This window comes from Delphinus delphis, chromosome 3 (assembly GCF_949987515.2).
Source record: "Delphinus delphis chromosome 3, mDelDel1.2, whole genome shotgun sequence".
Classification (NCBI taxonomy): Eukaryota; Metazoa; Chordata; class Mammalia; order Artiodactyla; family Delphinidae; genus Delphinus; species Delphinus delphis.
The window spans coordinates 89,572,232-89,597,281 of NC_082685.1; the positions used below are offsets into that span (position 1 = coordinate 89,572,232).

The 25,050-nt window shown below is 37.7% G+C and overlaps 1 protein-coding gene across 1 annotated transcript in view; it reads right to left on the reverse strand.

Annotated features, from left to right (window-relative positions):
- Positions 1–3,704: 3,704 nt before the first annotated feature.
- MACIR (macrophage immunometabolism regulator) overlaps positions 3,705–25,050 on the reverse strand; it is a 192,870-nt gene continuing 171,524 nt past the window's right edge. The window contains exon 8 of the transcript XR_011246421.1: positions 3,705–3,781. The gene's annotated coding sequence lies outside the window, so the exon portion shown is untranslated. The remainder of the gene's footprint in view (positions 3,782–25,050) is intronic.

Genomic DNA, 25,050 nt, shown 5'->3' on the forward strand with positions numbered 1-25,050 from the left:
TCTCCAGCAAGAGCTGGAAGTAACAAATCGTGATTGTTAACTATTATTCTTAAACAAATCACATCAAGTTCTGTATGTGCTGCTCAGATATATTTTACATTATTGCAACAAATGGATAGTTCTTGTGAGAAATCTCTGTCCAAACACTGTGCCAGCTTGCTATTTGTTGCTGCCACCTAATGACAGACAGAGACCAGCCCAATGAGGTCACTTGAAATGAGGTAATGGGGTTATAATTGGATGACTTTACTGCTAATCATTTCTACCCTATAATTAGTTAGGAGAGGTGTCAGAAACTTTCCTGTTTGTAGCAGACACCTTTTGGGCATAACTTTCTGTCCATTCTCAAAATGGGTAGGAATGGAGGAAGGTATTCTTATCTGTTCAGACATATGAGAAAAGGAAATTCACAAGCAGGAAGAAGTCAAAAACCAGTACCTAATATAAATGGTGTATACTGTTGTTTGGAGCAGAGAATTAAGACAGCAAAATAACCCTCAGATAAGTTCTTAGGTATCCTATAGTCCTGAAACATCTAACGCGTTGCTTATTCTACATCTAGTATATACCCCCAAAACATACACCTATGCAAAAACTTGCACGCGAACATCGCAATGTTATTCATAATAGCCAAAAAATTGAAGAAAACTCAAATGTCCAAACTAACAAATGGATAAATCAAATATGCTATATCCATACAATGAAATTTCAGCAATAAAAATAAATGAAGTACTAGTACATGATACAACATGAATGAACCCTGAAAACTTTATGCTAAGTGAAATAAGTCAGTCACAAAAGATCACATATCGTATAATTCCACTTATATTAAGTGTCCCAGGAAAAATCTATAGAGACAGAAAGTTCGTTAGGATTGCCTAGGCTTAGGATGGGGAAGCAGATGGGCAGTGACTGCTGATGGGTATGGAGTTTCTTTCTGAGATGATGAAATGTTCCAAAGGTAGATTATGGTGGTGGTTGCACAACTTTATAAACAAACTAAGAATCAGTGATTGTACACTTTAAATGGATGAATATTATTCTGTGTAAATATTATCTGAAAAAAGTTGTTTTATATTTGTCTAGCTCAAAGAAAGAAGTCACTCTCTGATTTTGGTAAACACCATTTTACTGGAGCCTACTAAAAGAAAAAATTCTAACCATTTCTAAAATGAATGCTTTCCTAGAAGTTAGTTCTAAAATGGACTCTTTTTTTTTTTTTTTTCGGTACGCGGGCCTCTCACTGTTGTGGCCTCTCCCATTGCGGAGCACAGGCTCCGGACGCGCAGGCTCAGCGGCCATGGCTCACGGGCCCAGCCGCTCCGCGGCATGTGGGATCTTCCCGGACCGGGGCACGAACCCGCGTCCCCTGCATCAGCAGGCGGACTCTCAACCACTGCGCCACCAGGGAAGTCCCTAAAATGGACTCTTTTTAAATGAAAAATTTTAAAGAATTTAATAGTGCAACTAAACCCCCTCTATAGAGTAAAGAATTTTTAAAGTCCAAAAGCCACTCATTCTGTCTAAAAAGAAAAATTTATGACTTCCTGACAGTGTATATTGTTATCAAGTGTAGCCAAAGAAAAACAAAAATGAGCCAAATTTTCCTTTCACAGTCCCTTACTACCATACCAGTATAGAATACTTATCCCATAGAGTAGCAAAAATCCCAGTCGTATTTTGGCATTTTCTTTGCTAGTATAGTGCAGTAAAGTGGCTACTGGAGTGGGGACAGTGGGAGGTTGGGGAGCGAGAATAATACGAGTTAGCAAGCACAAGAAAGAGATCTAAAAATCTAATCATCACTATTAATGACGTTACCTAGAGTATCTGCATGAGATTCAGGTTACCTCAGGTTACCATAAGGAACACACAAGTGTTGATTTTTCGGCACCTTCTCCTAGACTGATGGCTTCTCCCCACACCCCAACCCCTAAACAATGTAAACAGAATTCTGGCCAAGCAATATATAACCATTAACATAGGTTCAAAGGACCATGTCATTTTTTAAAACCAGTCATTTATTCTCATTTTAATTCAAGTTGGTGCCCTCACATCACCCTGTGGGTTCATATTTTAAATGTGCTTTGCATATGCACAAAGAAGGTGAGAATCTATGTTGGTTGTAGAAACCTCTGGCCATCTTCATAACTCCTCAGGATGTCTTAATGGTTCTGCCCAAACAAATACTATTTAATTTTTCCTCTAATGTAATATTGTAGGTGTCAATATTTGATACTGAAAAATGTATTTCAAAATGTGTCCTCCAGGAACACACTAAAAGAAGTAACCTAAAGAAACTACTTTAGGCCCACAGTAACAAAAAGCTAAATATTGAACATGTCATGAGAACACTGTAGAAATGAAAAACAGGAAATCCAAACTTTGTTACCAGTCTTGCCATTAATTATTAGTGGATGACCTAAGTTATCAATATATATTCTTCTGGAACCTCACTTCTTCATCTGTAAAACAAGACACCTGGACTAGAGGTTCCTTCAGATACAAAATTTTCTTGACACCTTTTCAGACTTTTTCTCCATCTTACTCTTTCCCTATTCTCCTCACTTGCTTTTTTCCTTTCACCCTCTGTAGGTGGCCTTTATCTACAAGGATATACGGTGAATGAGCAGACCCTTAGCTTCAAGCAATCAGTAATTGAACTCAAACCTCCAACTGAAGAATTCAAGACTTTCTATTTCTGTGCAGAAAATAAGACAGAAAACCAACGGTAAGTCAAGGTCTACGTATTTCTTCTTCTTTATCAGTCCTGACAGGAGCCTTCTAAGCAAACCCTTATCCTTATTTTCCAACTTCAACTCCACATCTTCAATTAAATATCTCCCTTTCTTTGCATAGTCCCTGTAGTTAATATTCCCCAGGATTTTTTTTTCTTTCAATGCATAGAAGATGACTCTTCTAGAAGTACTTTTTTTCAAATGAAAATGGAGTCCATAGTTCTCCCCAAGGTAGTGGCTGACTCAGGTTTCAACATAAAAAATCCACTAACACTGTAACCCGTAAATGTTGTAATTTATTAATTCACAGGTTTGTTGTTTCACCACCTTTCACATAACTCTTATTGATATGTCCATCTGGTCAGTTGTGTGGTTTTGTTATAAGCCATCGAAGGGCACAGGACTCATCCATCTAAATTGTATGTTTAGTATCCAACTTGGCATGTACAAATGGGTACTGGTTTCGTAAAGATTCTGAGAAAAACCCAGCAGTAAAGTTAACAGAGACAAAACCATGAAACAGAGGAAGTACCTAGAGTATCCTCCTTCATCTCTCAAGTCTCCCTGACCTAACTCCAATCCCCAGGACATCCAATGTCCTACATCTCCCATTCCTACCCTCAACTGCTTGGTGACCATCCAGACACTTTCTTCCAACTATCTGGATAAAAAGAATCTAATAAAGAAATTTACAGTGATTTCTTAAAACAAAGGACATGGTAAAGCTTCCAGGGCCATTTGCACAAATCAAATTCACTGTTTCAACCCAAAGAAATAAAACTCCAAAAGTAGAATTTCAGTAATCTCCAGCAAGTGACCATTTGGAGAAGGGAGAAGGATTTCCTAGGCCTTCCCTCGTTATGTAACCTTCCTTGCTCCACTCACTCCTAAGCATGGGCTAGAGTGGGAGGATAATGAATATAGAATTGCTAGATACTTGCCAGGATCTTCTTCCTCAGACTGTGCTGTATAATCTGGTGGCAGATAAAGATGGTCCCTTGAAGGTGAGGCTCCAGCCTTCTATTATTGTAGAAAAGGGGTCACTGAAAGAGAGTTAACTCCAATCAGATAAAATTTACTGGCTTCTCTAAGAGAGGAAGTTGAATAGTTGGATCTCACTGCCAAATCCATGAGTGGATACTATCAAGAGGAAACAATATTAAGTCATTAGAGAAATATTTAAAAGAGCAAGAGTTTCACAAATTGTGGTTTATGGAACTCTGGTTCCACAAGATAGCCCACTCCCCAAAAGTAGTGAAATAAGTTTAGGAAATGATACAAATCATATTCCCCTCTCAGAGAATCACAAAGTATATTAACTCAATGTTTCTGAGACACATTGCTGGAAGGAATCCTGGTTAACTCCCCTTAACTCCCACTACCTAAGCTTATCTGACCTAAACTACTTTAAAAAAATAACACCTATTAACCACCCTTAGAATAAACATCATATGGGCACATTTTATAAAACATCATCCAAGAAAATGAAAGGAACAGAGAGGAAGAGAGAGGAGAGTTAACTGGAGTGTTTGCTGTGGTTTCAAGAACATGACAAAGAAGTATTTGGTCCTAATGGCAATATTTGATTACTATACATTTGATCAACTAAACTTTAAATAGAAACAGAAAATACTAGTAATAATTTTTAAATCCTATAACTGCGTTAATCACTATTTACTAACATTGTACCCTCTCCTGGCCCTATTATTTACATTAACATGGATTTAAATCATAGCTACCACTGCATATTTCTCTTTTGGTGTTCTACCTTTTTGTTCAATCCAAAACCTAAGGATCATGGTTTACTATATTAATTTTGAACTAAATAACAAAGAGAAACATTTACAAGATAAATTAAAAGATTTTGTAACATTTCACCTCCCTAGAGTCCAACAATTTTTTAATGACCTGTCCTGTGCTGTTATCTCTGCAGCTGGATTACAGCTCTGAAAATGTCTATCAAAAAATGGCTTCCTTTGCATCAGGCTATTCAAGACTTCATGAATCGACCTCTAGAGGAGACCAGAATGTGACTGAAATCCTAATCGTAAGAGAAAGGATCTACAAAATCACACCAGCTAGTTGTGGGAAGAAACAAAAACATTTATCACTATATAGCTTTTCAAATGAATGTTCCTCCAATATATTAAAATTTTGTGATAAGATTATAATTTTGATTCTGAACCAAAACACCAAAATCTCATGTGACACTCAAATAACTTATATCAACATCATTAAGACCTCTATATTTTTTCCCCCATGGGCTGTACATGTTAGCATCAAAATATAGTATGCCCCATATCCCTGGCTTTTTGAAAGGATATAATACAAGAAAAGTTAATTTATTTTATTCTTTCTTTTATATTCTTTGCTAAATGTTTCACTCTGTTCTTTGGCTGTAGGTTTCCTAGAATGTCTCTAGGTCATGATGTGGGAAGCTGATATTTGGGAAATTTAAGATCATGGAAATTAAGTGGCTTAAATGATGAGTAACTAATTCAGCTAAACAAAGGTCATCTTAAAATCAACTGGCCCAAGTGCCTCCCAAAACTTCCCAGATGAAAGAAAATAATAACAATTATTGTTATAAAAATAAAATAAGGAAATAATTAGACTGAATTTGGGGGAAAAACTCAGAGGCATGGGTCTTATTATTACCTGAATTATTGTCTGAATATCTATCACACTGAAAAGGGAAAACAAAATAAATCAAGAATGTTCTGTTCTTAATCCTGAAAGTAAAATTCAGAGAAATTCAAAAGTGAATTCCAAGCATTGACTTCACTTCTCAGTGGAACAATCCCAATGTGTATCCAAGACGTTGTGATGCACTCAGAAGTCCCATGCCATCACTAATGGAACATGGAACACAGCTTTCAGAGCACAGATTCAAGTGCTCTGGATTAACTTATGACAATAATAAAAACTTGAAAATTTGTCAAAATATTTCAGAACTCACAAGGACCTTACAGCTTAACCTCTCTTCTTTGTGGCTGAGGCTCCGAGAGGTAATTGCCTCTTGAAGATCACAAAGGTTGAACTGGAGCTGAAGCCTGGAGCTGAATTCAGATCTTCATCCCTCTATCCAGCATTGTTTCCACTCATCCTACAGCCCCTCATTGTGCCCAAGGATGTGGTGGGGTTTAGTAGCAATAATGCAGCTACTCACTCCCCAAACTTGTTGAATACTTCTAGTCTTTCACTGAGAACTGAAAAACATTGATTCCAGCAATAAATCATGTTTATATTTCTACAGTCTCATGGAAGGCCTTCATGTTAATTCAAATCATAGCCTTTTCCAGAGAATCTTAAATATAAAAAAGATAGAAAAATTCATGCCATTTTTCCTACACTCTTCACCTCCGTCCCCCACCCAAAAGACTGAACTCTTTAACTAGAAGGTTACACTTTGCAGCTGTCCTTCACCACAACTCAGATAAAGGAGGCTTGTGAGTGTGTAAGCATGTGCAACTTAGTTCCCATATTAAGAGAAGCTGCCTAAATGAACTCATGCCATAAAAGGCATGCTGTAGTACTCTGACCAACTTAATACCATAATCAAAAATATTCAATTAACAATAACAGATAGCCCTCTATTCTGACAATGGTCCCTTTGTGCTCCAGTATTTGTCTTGATAATAATGAGGACTTTCAGCAGGGGCATTACTGATAGTAATGTTCATGTCAGAAACCTGGAGCTCACACATCTGCTCCCCAGCGGAGCACTCCGCCTTTCTGGAGCCCCATAAAAGAATGTACAAACTGTGCTGTTAGACTGCCAACAAACACATGAAAGAATGCTCAACATCATTAATCATTAGAGAAATGCAAATCAAAACTACAATGAGATATCATCTCACACCAGTCAGAATGGCCATCATCAAAAAATCTAGAAACAATAAATGCTGGAGAGGGTGTGGAGAAAAGGGAACACTCTTGCACTGTTGGTGGGAATGCGAATTGGTACAGCCACTATGGAGAACAGTATGGAGGTTCCTTAGAAAACTACAAATAGAACTACCATATGACCCAGTAATCCCACTACTGGGCATATACCCTGAGAAAACCATAATTCAAAAAGAGTCATGTACCAAAATGTTCATTGCAGCTCTATTTATAATAGCCTGGAGATGGAAACAACCTAAGTGTCCATCGTCGGATGAATGGATAAAGAAGATGTGGCACATATATACAATGGAATATTACTCAGCCATAAAAAGAAATGAAATTGAGCTATTTGTAATGAGGTGGATAGACCTAGAGTCTGTCATACAGAGTGAAGTAAGTCAGAAAGACAAATATCGTATGCTAACACATATATATGGAATTTAAGAAAAAAAATATCATGAAGAACCTAGGGGTAAGACAAGAATAAAGACACAGACCTACTGGAGAACGGACTTGAGGATATGGGGAGGGGGAAGGGTGAGCTGTGACAAAGTGAGAGAGAGGCATGGACATATATACACTATCAAACGTAAGGTAGATAGCTAGTGGGAAGCTGCCGCATAGCACAGGGATATCAGCTCGGTGTTTTGTGACCGCGTGGAGGGGTGAGATAGGGAGGGTGGGAGGGAGGGAGACGTGAGAGGGAAGACATATGGGAACATATGTATAACTGATTCACTTTGTTATAAAGCAGAAACTAACACACCGTTGTAAAGCAATTATACCCCGATAAAGATGTTAAAAAAAAAAACAAAACTGTGCTGTTACCAGGCAGCAGGCTAGTGACCACAGCCAACTGTAACACTGGCACGGAGCTTTCCCCTGATGGAGAAAAACAAAAGTGACTACCTCAGTAAAAGGTGAATACAGTTTTTCCTGAATTAAGCACTCATGTAACTCACTTGAAAGTGAAAGGTATCAACACTCCAAGTTCAGAGCTACTCCTCAAAAACTACTGTAGTTATTCCTGGAATGTTCTAGAGATCTAAACAATCCCAGACATATTAAATAAAAAATTTCGTGTGAGCATTTTAATGTGGAGAGGATTCTGAGCGTTTATATGATTTTTAAGGGATATATGACCCCAAAAGAACTTTTATTTCTAAGATTAAAAACATTTCCCAAGATCCACAAGATTTCCATCCCCAGTAGGAATACTAAGGAGGGAAAAGTACAGGGCCAGCCTTCTACATAAACACTATCTGACTGCACATTTTAGGGTTAGCCCACCTTTTGGCAAATCAAGGAGAGCTCCCCATGAGCCCGATAGTCAGCTAGTCAATAAATATTCATTGAGCACCTACTATGGGTGAAGCGCTAGTTGTCAGCAGTGAGCTGCTATTCAGGAGAGGCAGAAAACATCGTTCAAAGCATGCACTCTGTAGCCAGATGGCCTGAGGTCAAATTCCTACCCTGTCACTTCCTGGCTGTGACCTTGGGCATGTTACTTGAACTCTCCCTGCTTTAGTTTCCTCATCTATAAATGGAGATAATTCCAGTGTGTGTCACATGTCTATGAGAATTAAATGAACAATGTATGAAAAGCACTGTAACAGTGAGCAGCCCCAGTGAACTCTCAATATGATTATCAATATCATTAGCAAGCATTGTCAGCTAGTTATATACAAGACTTCCCATCTCTGTGACAGCTTCAGAAGAAACATATCTTGTCTCCTTCACCTCACTACCTGAAGGCAGAGAGAATGGAGGAGAGTTCCCTCAAGGTTTCCTTCTTACGTGGCTTTAAAAGAGAGGACCAAATATAGTTTCAGGCGTTCTGGGTTATATGCAGCATAATATTGCCTATTTAGAACCCCAAAGACTGGCCTGCAGTTGTCAAAACTCTCTTAGCCCAACTTCTTAGTAAACTTGGAAGATTTCCCATCAGCATTCCTAGAAGCCCTAAGCTAGGCCCAAATTATTCTCAGAAGGTCCCTGCAGGGCCTAAGTCGGGCTGATCTAACTCCAATTCTTATTCAGCCTCATCTGTTGACTTAATGTGCAAACTATAAGGAAAACCCCTAGAACTGTTCTGTACTTGGGAATTACATTTAGTGAAGTTAATAAATATCAAAGAACACAATGATTATTCCCTTAAGAAGGGAACACTAGAAGCAATCATGCTATTTCCTTTATTTGCCTCAGCCTAAGAAAATAATCTCAGTGATCCCTTGCCTCCTAATAATCTCTCAAGCTTCTTCCTGGGTTTAGAATAATCTTCCCACACACATACACTTTTGAGAGAAAAATAATTTTTCTATAGAGGTTTTGCTAACAAAGTAGAATTCTGTTTTCCATTCTAGTCTACCCAACAATCATGCAAAACCCATTTCAAAGGCATATTCACAGCAGGATATAAAAGATAATGAAATTATAAAGCATACTTTTAAAAAAATAACCACTCTATTCTAACAGTACCTTATATCTTATAATATTACCTATGTATATTTTTGGTTTAAAAAATATCCCTTCACACGTTTCCAAATCTGTCTTTTTAGAATGGAACCCATTCTTAAGCAGAGAATTTTCATATCAGTGCCTCTTCACATGCTATAAATACCTAGAATGCATAAACAGGGTTCTGAATATACTACTAGATTATTTGATCAATCATCTGAGGCAGAATGGGGAGGATCTCACATCTGTAATTATTGGTATGATGACTTCAGGGAGGTAGGAATATGTCTGTCTTACTTACCATCTTCCCTGAAGCTAGCACAATGTCCAACGTACATTAAACATTCAATATTCATATAGTAAAAGCATAAATAAATGAATTCCCATTTATTGACCTGATCACAGATGAAGATTAAATCTGCTAATTTTGAGTTTAGATTCTGAGTTGCATTAGGACTTTACAGAAAGATTTTGGAGAGAACTTAAGCATAAAGATATTATAATTATGAAGAAATTGTGGCATCTTATAGAACCTAAAGGCAAAAATGCACCTCAGAGTCAGTCTCAATGGGGATTGAAGCATAAGAAGAAACCCAAGGTATCTTCTCTCTCTGCTCTACTGCTTGTTATGCCACTTCATTCTTCTTTCTCCCTGCAAGTTGACTTTAATTGATATACAGAATGAATGTGTGAATTTTAAGTCAAAATCCCAATGACAGTCCTAGCTTCTTAACAGGATCCACATATGGAGATTACCTCACCTTTGTATTCATAAAGTCTGTGGCCAGAGGATGGGGTAGAAAAGCCTTTGAAGCAATCAGAGCTAGTGTCAACATGTTAAGGTGAGGTACCCTGCGTATCACCAGTAATAGCAAGGGCCTAAACAGCAACACTTACAGAAGAACCAAACTCAAAAAGGGAACTTCCCTCTTATCTAAGATGAAATATAGGAAGGAGCCTTCCTAGTTTAAAGCCACTTGCTCCCACGCAGAGGTAAATGCTGTGCCTTCACTCTCTGAATGCTTTAAAGTTGTGTCTCTTATCTTGAATGATGGGACCCAGAATGATATCTAGGCATTTGCTGTTCAAGTTAAATGTCTATCTTTGCCATCAGAGTCTTGAGAGATTAGGGTGACCATAAAATTTAGCTTCCAAATCAGGACATTTTGAGAGAAGATACTATCAATAATTATCCTGAGCAACGGATATAAGCAGGGAATGTCTCAGGGAAAGTGAGATATGTCATCTTATGAATAATGTACAAACTGGTATTCTCTGCTTCCTCACCCACATGGAGGAATGTGATTTTAGCTGACGGCTTCAAGTCTGTATGTTCTCAGTCCAGTTCTTCTGAGAGAATAACTCCTATCTTTCAATACCAGGTCCAACAAATTGGAAAAAACCAATTACTCATGACCAAGGAGGTGGGGTCACATTATAAGAGAACAGATTCTGGTAGCTCTGCAGTCCTAACTCTATGTTTGTATGGAATGGAGTAGAGAGAGGAAGCATTTCATTTCCAGAAAAATGGAGACTCAGGGAAGACAAATGTTGGGATTTTATCCTACTTATTAAAAGGTTTAATGGTGTGCACAAGTCCTGGAAACCAGAGAATTCCCATCAAAATGACTATACAATGAGTTTGCCTGCCACAGTGCCATGGATGCTTGCAAAAGACATGAGATTCCTGTGTCAGAGACAAAGGACTTTATTACTCATGGCAAAAGCAGCCACTGCCCACGACTGTTAAGCTGTGGCCTATGACACCGATTCCTGCATCACCAACTGGCCATATTGCCTACAATAAGTCATTTGGCTTTTCAGATATTTAGTCTCCTCACCTTTATTTTTGTGCTGTGCAGACCCTAAAATAGGTTTTAAACTAGTTTACTTAAGCGACAGTTGAGAAATTATTGTTTTTCCTGAGCTCATAAGGGAATAGTGGAATCAATTACCCCATACTTTTAAAAGGTTACTATGTTATAGAATAAATCACTATATAGCTTGAGATTATGAGGAAGGTATAGTTATCTGTAATTAAAATTATAAATATAGAACAAGAGACTCCTTTTGGAGGACACTGTTCAAATAACACTGGAATCAAACTTGACCATTTATAGAGCTCCACTACTGTGTTGATTTAGCAGAAAGCAATGAAGTGTTAGGTTGTGAATGTGAGTTTGAAACAGGAACTCTCTTGGGTGAATGCCTTTGAACCACACCAAATCTTTTATTTTGATAAAACCCCCCTCAGACTTTCCAACTGATTATACATATTTGCCCTTTATGCTTCATCAGTTACTCAACTTGTAGATAAAAATAAAATGTTTTGCTCAGTGAATCTGTTCAATTGTAATCCCTGTAATTATGACTTTATTTTTAAATGATCCATGCTGTATTTTTTATGCTGTAAAATAAATTAGAATGTTGTTTTTGGGAATTTCAATCTATTCTTTGTGGCAACATAAGGTAATAATTTTGCTCTACTTTCAAATCAGACTTTTCATTGCAGCTTCTCTCGCTGTCCTCTGGAGTGTTAACTACATGTGAAATCTGATACTAATTAGACGAATAGTTATACATAGCCCTACTTCTTTCAATTATTATATTTACTATGAATTATTTAATTATAGATTTCCACAAAAATATACTGATGATGGTGTTTTCAGGGTTTTCCGCCCTTATTCTCATCAGAACATCTTCCTGATCTTTTGAAAGGTATTTGTGTGTGTTTATCATCATTTTTTAAAAATCGTTTTTAGGAATTTCTAAGCCATGAAGTGATACAGACTTTTTAATTTTGTGACAGGGTTTTTAATTGAACAAAATGTCCTTTGAAATGCAGTAGCAAAAAAGGTTCTCCTTCCACTACAGTTATGGAAAGAGAAGTATTAAAAACTGGAGGTTTTTCTTTTCTCCTACGGCATCCATTTTTCTGTTCATAACTGTGATGTTTTTACTTCAGAAACAGCTTATAGCTGGTTCCAAATGGAGTGGTAGCTTAGAATTGTGTGCACATCAGTTTTAGCTAAAGAAATTTTAGGTGCTCATCCGTGCATTACTAGAGAGGTAAAATTTCCAGATTTTTACTAAGAATGTACAAACAAACCATGTCAAATCATTGCTCCATCATGTCCTGCTACAAAATCTAAATGCTTCAGAAACCAGGTATATTAAATGTGGCCACCTAACAAATCTGTATGGAATCTGTTTATTTTCTCAGGCACATTTTTAAAAGCAGCAATAAGCCATGATCCAATTGATAAATACTCAATTTACCAGGTAAAAAATTATGACCATAACATCAATATATTTAGTCAAAAGATAAAATTAATTTTTTAAGTGTATTCAAATTTTTAGCCTCTGTGATGATTCATTTATCGTGAATGAATGACAATATTCATTCATTCATTCATTCTCAATATTTTTCAGACTCTGAAGAACATTTGCCTGGTGGACAAAGTCTCTGCCCTAATTGAAGAGCTGACCTTCTAGTGCAGGAATCTAGCAGTAAACTAGCAATAAAATAAATCAAGTAATTAAATAAGTATAAAAGGTGATGAGTACAAGAAGGAAAATAACCAGCTTATTCTGAGAAAGAATAAAAATGATGATGTTAGACAGACAGGATGGGCAGGAAATGTCTCTCTATTAAACTGAGACCCAGAAGATGAGAAATAGTTGTAGTTCTTGTACTTCTGCTAGAGCAAGGAAAACAACTGAACAATCAGAAAAGAGGTTGTTGATTAAGAGAGTTTGCTGATCATGGAGCAGAAGATCTGGAACAAAAGTGGCCAAGGAAGAGTGAGTCAGATAGGCAAATATACAGAGCCCAGTATGGAGATGAGGTAATAATAGATAGCTGGGGGCTTGGACTTTATATCATCACTGAGGTGAACTTGGAAGAGAGGCATAATTGAATTAATTGTAATAAATTCTTAGTTAAAAGCAAGCATTATTCCAGCATTGAGGTCTCAAATATCAATATTTTGCTAGGTGGTGTGACATCCTAAACCAACTGACTAGCTATTAAAGCACCACTGCTCAAATTTGTGATGACATAAATTTTTTATCATTATTTTCAACTAATTATAATAGTTTAAAAATAAAACATGATAAATTTGCATAACATATTTTTGACACTACCTAATCCCTATACTTCTTAGTAGGCTGACATTCAGTGAGAGTAGAACTAGGTACTAATGGATTTTGACTCCCTACCACTCCTGGAACTTTTACCTCGATAGACACACTGTCATATGATTGTTTTAGGATAACAAAGTATTGTGTGCTAAATCACTTTTTCTTTACTATGTAAAGCTGGTTATTGCAAAGTTGCCTCAGTTGATTATTGCCAATGCTTATGGTTAATAACTGAGTTAGCTTTGCTCTCTTCCAAGTCCTCATGTTGCACCACTAAAACAACCAGTTTTCACAAAAGATCGTATTTGTTGTTGTCATTGTTAAATTACCTGTTACAAAAATGACTCAAAGCACAATTTCTAAAATCACAGGTAAATGTGTCATATTTAAAGGATGTTCAATACATTCTTTTGTCATATGGTAAAATTCTTGCTTCATACTGAAGTAGAGATATAAAAAATGTATGTGACTTGCTGAAATCATAAAGAAAAACTATGGTGAAAAAGAGAAGTGAATGCCCAGGCTTGACAGAAAGAATAATGAGACTCCAATTACCTTAAAAGTAACCACTATCATATGATCACTAACGACCCAGAAAGAACTGCCTAGCCATTTACAGGCAAATGTGGTAGAACAGGAGGAGAAAGTTTCAGGTTAACCAATCATTTGAAGTTTCCATCTTCCTTAAAAAAGTAAGAGTGAAAAGAATGGGTTTTTTAATCCCCATTGTCAAGAGAGAGAAACAGAAGTCTGTTAGAAGCTGAAAAATCTGGTTGTCTGGAGGTTACCTAAGAATAACGGAATTAGAAACACCAGCTCCTATAAACATAGAAGTCGTAGTCTGAGAGGCAGAGATTTACTTAGAGCAGTGGTCTCCAACCTTTTTGGCATCAGGGACAGGTTTCGTGGAAGACAATATTTCCACGGACTGGGGTGGTGGGGGAAGGTTAAGGTGGTAATGTGAGCGATGGGGATCGATGGGGAGTGGCACATGAAGCTTTGCTTGCTCACCTCCTGCTGTGTGGCCTGGGGGTTGGGGACCCCTGACTTAGAGAACCCAATGACATAGCAAGGAACTCCAGTAAAATGTAGAAAAGATTTTTAAATTGTGACCTCCAGAGAAATACATTAGGTTATCTTTTCTTCTCTCCTAAAGAGTTGAAGTCAGTTCATTGACATAGAACCATAGGTTGAACCCTGGCAAACTGAGAGCACAGTCATAACATGGTGAGTTCTTGATGTGTCTAAATGACACGTATCCCGAAGGGCATTATGACTTGGCCACCAGAAGCAATGGCTATATTACTTCATATGACAAGGTATCCAAATGTTTTCCCCCAAATCCCCCACTGACCTTTGAGAGCTTTCCATAATGACACCAAGAAGTGAGAGCAAGAAAACACTCTGAATTTGGTTGTAGAATAGATTCTGCTGGCCCCAAAGGACAAGCTCATTTTGCTTGCATAAGACATGACTGACAGGAAATGTTACACGTTCAGGCAGCAGAGCTGAAAAATGTGATAAGTAGTAAATGTGTAGTTCTAGAGAACATTGACCTTCTAGTCCATGAAGGAAAAGCAAAAGATTGTGAATTACTATTTTAGTTAGGAAGAAAGAGCAAATCCAGGCTGACTGCATCAAGGATGCAGTCTCACCATTTTACCACAAGAGTAATAAGAAAGAAGTACTTTCCATGTTACAGTTTCCATGTCAAAATCCAATCCAACTAAGGATGTCTTCAAAAGAAATAAGGTCCCCAGGGTGGTTGGTACTAAGAAGTCTAGACTAAACCCTATCAGTCACAAAGTTATCTTTAACTAGAACTTTTCAGCCATACATGGTTAAAGAGGCTAAAAATACTTAGGTCAGAAGGCATAACAGTGCCAGCTTCCTGCTACATGTTCACATCACTGAAAGAAGTGATGTTAACAGATTAATTCCCCTTCATGTGTCTCTGAGTTACAGTGATACAAAACAATGAGTACCAAAAGACATTAAGTGGGGCAGAGTCAAGATGGCAGCAGGGGAAGTCACGGAGTTTGCATCTCCCCACAACCAGGGCACCTGCTGGATGCTGGTGCAGGACCAATAACCAAGGAGACGGGAGGAACCCCCGAGCGATCGGGTAGGACGTGGGGGAATGAGGGGGGAGGAGAAGTGGAGGCCAGACAGGAACAGTGCTCCTGAGGGCTAGCTGGGAGGGGGGAGGGGTTCCCATACCTGGAGGGACCCTTGGGGGCTCAGAGGAACAGGGGGGAGTGGGCCTAGTGCTTCCCCTGCCCAGTCAGGCCCGGGAAGCCTGAGGGGCTCCCAGGCTGGGTTCTCTGCCCTCTGAGGCCTCCTCCGAGCTGCATTGGTCCTAGGGGTGTAAGGGAGAGGGGGATGGGGGAGAAGAGGAGAGGCAGGCGGGAGGGGTACTCTGGGATCAGAGGATCATGGGAGGCATGGAGGGCATTTCTCCCAACCACTCAGCCCTGGGAGCCTGTTGGGCTTCTGGGTCTGGTCTCCTGCCTTTTGGGGCCCCCTCCCACCACGTGGCTCCTAGGGGCATAGGAGGGAGGGAGGTGGCGGAAGAAGAAGAGAGGCCAACGGAGAGGGGCCCTCCAGGATCAGAGGATGGGGGGAACATGCCTAGCGTTTCTCCCGCTCACTTGGGCCCAGTGAGCCTGTTGGGGCTCTGGACCTTGTCCTCCAACCTCCAAGGCCAGAGGCACTCCTGGGGCCCTCCTCCCTTGAGCCTAAGCCCTGCTCCCCACGGCCAAGGCCTTTTCTCTTTTTTTTTTTTTCCTCCTCTTTTTATACTACTGTGGTCTGTTTTACCTTCCAGTTGTTGTTTCATCAATATATATTCTAATACCTGTTACTTTTCTAATCTTATTTTATTTTTTATGCTTTGTTATTGTTCTGCTCCTTTTTTCTTGTTGCCACCCTGTGCAGGTTGCAGGATGTTGATTCACGAGCCAGGGGTTGAGCCAGAGCTCCTGTGGTGGGAGCTCTGAGTCCGAAACACTGGACTAACAGAGAACCTCAGTCCCCAGGGTATATTCTTTGGAGTGAGGTCTCCCAGAGGTCCTCATCTTGGCACCAAGATCCAGCTCTACCCAACAGCCTACAAACTCCAGTGCTGGAAGTCTCAGGCCAAACAACCAGTATGACAGGAACACAATCCCACTCATCAAAAAAAAAAAAAAAAAAACGAGATGACAAAAAATATGTCACAGATGAAGGAGCAAGGTAAAACTCTACAAGACCAAATAAATGAAGAGGAAATAGGCAACCTACCTGAAAAAGAATTCAGAGTAATGATAGTAAAGATGATTCAGAATCTTAGAAATAGAATGGAGGCACAGATTGAGAAAATACAAGAAATGTTTAACAAATATCTAGAAGAACCAAAGAAAAAACAAACAGAGGTGAACAACACAATAACTGAAGTGAAAAATACACTAGAAGGAATCAATAACAAAATAACTGAGGCAGAAGAACAAATAAGTAGCTGGAAGACAGAATGGTGGAAATAACTGACAAGGGGCAGAATAAAGATAAAAGAATGAAAAGAATTGAAGACAATCTCAGAGACCTCTGGGACAACACTAAATTTACCAACATTCAAATTATAGGGGTCCCAGAAGAAGAAGAGAAAAAGAAAGTGTTTGAGAAAATATTCAAAGAGATTATAGTGGAAAACTTCCCTAACATGGGAAAGGAAATAGTCAATCAAGTCCAGGAAATGCAGAGAGTCCCATACAGGATAAACCCTAGGAGAAACACACCAAGACACATATTAATCAAACTAACAAAAAATAAACTCAAAGAAAAAATATTAAAAGCAGCAAGGGAAAAGCAAAAAATAACATACAAAGAAATCCCCATAAGGTTATCAGCTGATTTTTCAGCAGAAACTCTGCAGGCCTGATTTTTCAGCAGAAACTCTCTGAAGGGAGTGGCAGGATATACTTAAAGTGATGAAAGAGAAAAACCTACAACCAAGATTACTCTACCAGCAAGAATCTCATTCAGATTCAGTGGAGAAATCAAAAGCTTTTCAGACAAGCCAAAGCTTAGAGAATTCAGCACCACCAAACAAGTTTTACAACAAATGCTAAAGAAACGTCTCTAGGCAGGAAACACAAGAGAAGAAAAGGACCTACAAAAACAAACCCAAATCAATTAAGAAAATGGTAATAGGAACATACATATCGATAATCACCTTGAATGTAAATAGATTAAATGCTCCCCCCAAAAACACAGACTGGCAGAATGGATACAAAAACAAGACCCATATATATGCTGTCTACAAGAGACCCACTTCAGACCTAGGGACACATAGAGACTGAAAGTGAGGGGATGGAAAAAGATATTCCATGTACATGGAAATCAAAATAAAGCTGGAGTAGCAATACTTGTATCAGATAAAATAGACCTTAAAATAAAGACTGTTACAAGAGATAAGGAAGGACACTACATAATGAACAAGGGCTCAATCCAAGAAGAAGATATAACAATTATAAATATTTATGCACCCAACATAGGAGCACCTCAATACATAAGGCAAATGCTAACAACCATAAAAGGGGAAATTGACAGTAACACAAAAATAGTAGGTGACTTTAACACCCCACTTACACCAATGGACAGATCATCTAAACAGAAAATAAATAAGGAAACACAAGCTTTAAATGACACAATAGACCAGATAGATTTAATTGATATTTATAGGACATTCTACCCGAAAGTGGCAGGATACACTTCCTTTTCAAGTGCACATGGAATATTCTCCAGTATAGATCACATCTTGGGTCACAGATAAAGCCTCAGAAAATTTAAGAAAACCGAAATCATATCAAGCACATTTTCTGACCACAACACTATGAGACTGGAAATCAATAACAGGAAAAAAACTGTAAAAAAACACACATACATGGAGGCTAAACAGTGTGCTACTAAATAACCAAGAGATCACTGAAGAAATCAAAGAAGAAATTAAAATATACATAGAAACAAATGACAATGAAAACACGATGACCCAAAACCCATGGGATGCAGCAAAAGCAGTTCTAAGAGGGAAGTTTATAGCAATTCAATCTTCCCTCAAGAAACAAGAAAAATCTCAAATAAACAATATAAACTTACACCTAAAGCAACTAGAGAAATAAGAACAAAGAAAACCCAAAGTCAGTAGAAGGAAAGATCAGAGCAGAAATAAATGAAATAGAAATGAAGAAAACAATAGCAAACATCAATAAAACTAAAAGCTGGTTCTTTGAGAAGACAAACGAAATTGATAAACCTTTAGCCAGACTCATCAAGAAAAAAAGGGAGAGGATGCAAAGCAATAAAATTAGAAATGAAAAAGAAGAAACCACAACTGACACCACAGAAATACAAAGGATTATAAGAGACTGCTACAAACAACTATAAGCCAAAAGAATGGACAACCACAAAGAAATGGACAAATTCTGGGAAAGGTACAACTTTCCTGAACCAGGAAGAATTAGAAAATATAAACAGACCTATCACAAGTAATGAAATTGAAACTGTAATAAAAATCTTACAACAAACAAAAGTCCAGGACCAGATGGCTTCACAGGTGAATTCTATCAAACATTTAGACAAGAGCTAAAACCTATCCTTCTCAAACTCTTCCAAAAAATTGCAGAGCGAGAAACATTTCCAACTTCACTCTATGAAGCCACCACCACCCTGATCCCAAAACCAGACAAAGATATCATAAAAAAAGAAATTACAGGCCAATATCACTGAAGAACGTAGATGCCAAAATCCTGAACAAAATACTAGCAAACAGAATCCAACAACATATTAAAAGGATCGTACACCATGATCTAGTGGGATTTATCCCAGGAATGCAAGGATTCTTCAATATACACAAATCAATCAATGTGATACACCATATTAACAAATTATAGAATAAAAACCATATGATCATCTCAATAGATGCAGAAAAAGCTTTTGACAAAATCCAACACCCATTTATAATAAAAACTCTCCAGAATATGGGCATAGAGGGAAACTACCTCAACATAATAAAGGCCTTATATGACAAACACACAGCAAACATCATACTCAATGGTGAAAAACTGAAAGCATTTCCACTAAGATCAGGAACAAGACAAGGATGTCCACTCTCGCCACTCTTATTTAACATAGTTTTGCAAGTCCTAGCCATGGCAATCAGAGAAGAAAAAGAAATAAAAGGAATACAAATCAGAAAAGAAGAAGAAAACTGTCACTCTTTACAGATGACATGATGCTATGCATAGAAAATCCTAAAGATGCCACGAGAAAACTACTAGAACTAGTCAATGAATTTGCTAAGGTTGCAGGATACAAAATTACTGCACAGAAATCTCTGGCATTCCTATACACTAACAACAAAATATCATAAATAGAAATTAAGGAAACAATCCCATTTATCATCATAACAAAAGGAATAAAATACCTAGGAATAAACCTACCTAAGGAGGTGAAAGACTTGTACTCAGAAAACTATAAAACACTGATGAAAGAAATCAATGATGATGTAAACAGATAGAGAAATATACCATGTTCTTGGATTGGAAGAATCAATATTGTGAAAATGACTACAATCTACAGATTCAATGCAATCCCTATCAAACTACCAATGGCATTCTTCACAGAATTAGAACAAAAAATTTTACAACTTGTATGGAAATACAAAATACTCTGAACAGCCAAAGCAATCTTGAGAAAGAAAAACGGAGCTCAGGGAATCAGGCTCCCTGACTTCAAACTATACTACAAAGCTACAGTAATCAAGACAGTATGGTACTGGCACAAAAACAGAAATATAGATCAATGGTACAGGACAGAAAGCCCAGAGATAAACCCACACACCTATGGTGAACTAATCTATGACAAAGGAGGCAAGAATATACAATGGCAACAAGACAGCATCTTCAATAACTGTTGCTGGGAAAACTGGACAGCTACATGGAAAAGAATGAAATTAGAACACTACATAACACCATACAAAAAAATAAACTCTAAATAGATTAAAGACCTAAATGTAAGACCGAATACTATAAAACTCTTAGAGGAAAACATAGGAAAAACACTCTTTGACATAAACCACAGCAAGATCTTTTATGACCCACCTCCTAGAGTAATGGAAATAAAACAAAAATAAACAAATGGGACCTAATTAAACTTAAAAGCTTTTGCACAGCAACGGAAACCATAAATAAGACGAAAAGACAACCCTCAGAATGGGAGAAAATATTTGTAATTGAAGCAATGGACAAAGGATTAATCTCCAAAACATACAAACAGCTCATGGAACTCAATATAAAAAACACAACCCAACTAAAAAATTGGCAGAAGACCTAAATAGACATTTCACCAAAGAAGACATACAGATGGCCAAGAGACACATGAAAAGATGCTCAACAGCACTAATTATTAGAGAAATGCAAATAAAAACTACAATGAGATATCACCTCACACCAGTCAGAATGGCCATCATTTAAAAATCTACAAATGATAGATGCTGGACAGGGTGTGTGGAGAAAAGGGAACCGTTTTGCACTGTTGGTGGGAATGTAAACTGATACAGCCACTATGGAGAACAGTATGGAGGTTTCTTAAAAAACTAAAAAGAGCACTACCATATGACGCAGCAATCCCACTACTGGGCATATACCCTAAGAAAACCATAATTCAAAAGAACACATGTACCCCAGTGTTCATTGCGGCACTATTTACAATCGCCAGGACATGGAAACAACCTAAATGTCCAACGATAGATGAATGGATAAAGAAGATGTGGTATATATATACAATGGAATATTACTCAGCCATAAAAAGGAATGAAATTGGGTCATTTGTAGACATGTGGATGGACTTAGAGTCTGTCATACAGAGTGAAGTAAGCCAGAAAGAGAAAAACAAATATTGTCTATTAACGCATACATGTGGAATCTAGAAAAATGGTACAGATGAACCTATTTGTAGGGCAGCAATAGAGATGTAGATGTAGAGAACGGACATGTGGACACGGGTGGGGGGAGGGGAGGGTGGGACAAATTGGGAGATTAGGTTTGAGATAAATACACTACCATGTGTAAAATAGCTAGTGGGAACCTGCTGTATCGCACAGGGAGCTCAGCTTAGTGCTCTGTGACAACCTAGATGGGTGGGATGGGGGGAGTTGGAGGGAGGTCCAAAAGGGAGGGGATATAGGAATACATAAAGCTGATTCACTTCATTGTACAGCAGAAACTAACACAACATTTTAAAGCAATTTTACTCCAGTCAAAAAAAAAAGACATAAGACCATCACATTCTGAACCAAAGTAAGCAGTTCTCTCTCTAGTAATAGCATTGTCCAGTAGGTAGCCTCAGCTACAAGTGGCTATTGAATACTTGAAAGGTGGCTGGTGATGTGTTGTTAGTACAAAATATGAACTAGATTTAGAAGACCTAGTACCAAAAAATGTAAAATAGTTTATTAATAATCTTTACATTTACTACATGTCAAAATTATAGTCTATCAGAGATATTAGGTTAAATAAAATATATTATTAAAATATTTTTATCTGTTTCTTTTAAATTTTTAATGTAACTACTAGAAAATTTTAAATTGCCTATGTGTCTCACAATATATTTCTATTAGACGGTGCTGAGTTTCAGTTGCCATCTGGTCCTGACTAAAAAACCAAAACAAAACAAAACAAAAAACAGCAATGGACACAGGAGTTTCCTCTTCCAGGAAGTCTTGACTGGAAACTGAGCCCTACCACACAGTCTTTGTATCACTAAGAAGCTGATATGAAAGGCTGTACTTTTCCAAGGTGACTAAGAATCTAGGAAATCTGCGATTCTACAAAAATTAAGCCAGAGAGCTATGAAATAAACTGTTGGAAACTGTAAGGGCTTTTAAAAGAACAAGAGAAAAGGGGCTCAAAGAATCATGGGAATAGACCTCACTCAGACAGATGTACTAAAGATAATCAATGTGAGAATTGTGTGAATTCAGATGTAGAAATTAAAGTGGGACATACTCCAGAATGTATATGTAATCTTGCTGTAGGCATACTTCCAAATAAACCAATCCCAACAGTGAGGCTTTTGTTGTGACATACTGAGAATTCGCTTGTTCTACATCTAACCTGATGCCCTTCTTGTATTCCCTCCTATACTACAGAGCTAGAAAGCTGAAGAGTACATATCCTAGACTCCATAACAGCTTGGCTTCTAGATGTGAGTTTGGTTATATGAATCAAATTCAAAATACAAGACCTGAGTTTGGAACTGAGTACATGGTAAAGTGCAGAGCAGGAGCATTGATGCTGCAAGCTTGATTCTCAAACTGATAGCTGGAAGGGTGAAGCTTCAGTTGGATAGGCAGCTCTCTGATGGTGGCCAGGAGCAGCTCCTTGGCAGCCCAGTTTTTCCATGAAGATTTGGGAGTTACTCCTAGAAGCTCAGTCTAATATCTGTCTCTTCAGCTATAAAATGTACACAAAAATTGTACCTATCTTATAGGCTTTTTGTGAGGAGTAATGAACAAATGCATAAAAAGGATTAGCACAATGATTGGCACCTAGAAAGCAATTAGTAACTATTAGCTATTATTAGAATTTTAATGTTAGCTATTAGGATTTTTTTTCTGTTCAGTAGGGAATCAGAAATGTCAGTATCTATTAAAACTGCAATAGGTATAATTAATTTTTTAATTCGGAGACCCGTTAGTTTTCACTATTACTGTTGTAGTTTACCTATGGTTATTGATCATCTATAAATATTACCACTGAAACAACAACAGCATAATATGCAATTTCAAGGTTTTAGTTTGATTTTTTTCTCCCTTAGGTAAGAAGCATGGAGCCACAAATTCACTGACATTTTCTTGCTTATTTTTCTTTTTTTAAACTTTTTATTTTATATTGGAATATAGTTGATTAACAATGTGTTTGTTTCAGGTGTACAGCAAAGTGATTCAGTTATATATATACATGCATCGATTCTTTTCAAATTCTTTTCCCATTTAGGTTGTTACATAATATTGAGCAGAGTTCCCTGTGCTATACAGTAGGTCCTGTTGGTTATCCGTGATGAGGAGAAAGGATAGTTAGGGAGTTTGGGATTGACATGTACACACTGCTATTAGGATTTGAATTCAGGGCCGATCATGGAGGAGGTTTGCATAGCAAGTGAGATTTTGGCCAGAGGTAAAACTGATTAAGCTTTCTTCCCATGAAGAACCAAGATAAGTTCCTTAATCTGGAGATGAAGAGAAGTTGGAGAAGTAACTCTCTTAAGCAGGTAAGAATAAGAGATCTGAACAAGAACTTGCCACACAGCAATATTCCAGGAAGTTAATTACCTGGGACTGTTCAGGAAAACGTGTACAGACAGAGGGGCCATAAATAGAAACCTCTCATTCAAAATTATAACAAAAAATTATTAATGCTTAACTCTCATACTACTGGAGAACGTTAAATGAAGGTTGGACTTATTTTCTAAGACTCTATTGCTGACTTCATTTCCAGAGGGCACCATTAATTAATTCTTTAAATGTTTATTGGGCCTCCCAGGTGCCAGGCACTGGGAATAAAATGTCAGAAAGCAAGTTCATGGCCAGTAGTTGAAATGGTGAGGGTTGATAGGAGCCAAAATGAGAAAGGAATGGAGTTTGAATGGAAAGTAATGAATCTTGCGAGATAGTTCTCAGGCTGGGTAGGAGTCAATGGCATAACATTCCCCATAAATGTTTTTCTCCTTTACTTTGCACTCTACATCAGCCTTCTTCCATATCCCCTTTGCCCAAGATAGGATCAACAACGAATATAGAAGCAATGCTATGAGCTGCTTGGCCAAAAATAGGGGAGCAACTTTAATGTTTTTAAACAATCTCAAATATATAAAGAAGTTATATGAGTATTGTGCAAAGAGATTTATTCTTGAATCATCTGAGAATAAGTCGCTGACATGATATACCATCACACTCATGTAGCTGATGTGCATTTCCTACAAACAGGACATTCTGCTACGCAACCACAACACAATCATGAAAAAAAGTTAACACTGATATATTACCACCAGCTAATCCTCAGACCTTACTGGAGTTTCACTGATTGTTACAATAATGTCCTTTATAGAATCCACTTCAGAGTCGTGCATTGCAACTAGTTGTCACATCTCTTTAGTCTCCTCCCATCTGGAACAGTTCCCTGACTTTCATGAAGCGGGCATTTTTGAGGTTTATAGGTCATTTATTCTGTAGCATTATCCTCAATTTTGGTTACTCCGATATTTTCTCATGATCAGATTAAAAATAACACAGATGAGAAGCTATATTCTTCTCATTTCATCCTGTCAAGTGGCAAGCAATCTATTCCCACCATCACTACTAATTTCACTTTCATCTCTTGATTAAGGTGGTTCTGCTAGGTTTCTCCACTGAAACCATATTCTTTAACACCCTGTACTTAGTAAGTAGTTGGGGAGATGCATTTTTAAACTATGTAAATATCCCTTCCCTCACCAAATTTTTAATGTATTCACTTATCTATTTATATCAGTATGGATTCACGGTGTCTGATTTTATTCAATAGGTTATAATCCATTATTCTCATTACTTTTTTTGATGTTTGAATTGCCTCAGATTTGGTCAGTGGGAGTTCCTTCAAACTGGCTCTGTGTCAGGTTGATATTGTCCACATCATTCTTAGATCACTTTCTTACTTTCTAGCACAAAAAGATGTTCCAGATTTATACTGTACTTTCCCTGCCTCAGCCTGGAATTAGCCATTTCTCCAGGAGACCCTGATTCCTTTTGGTT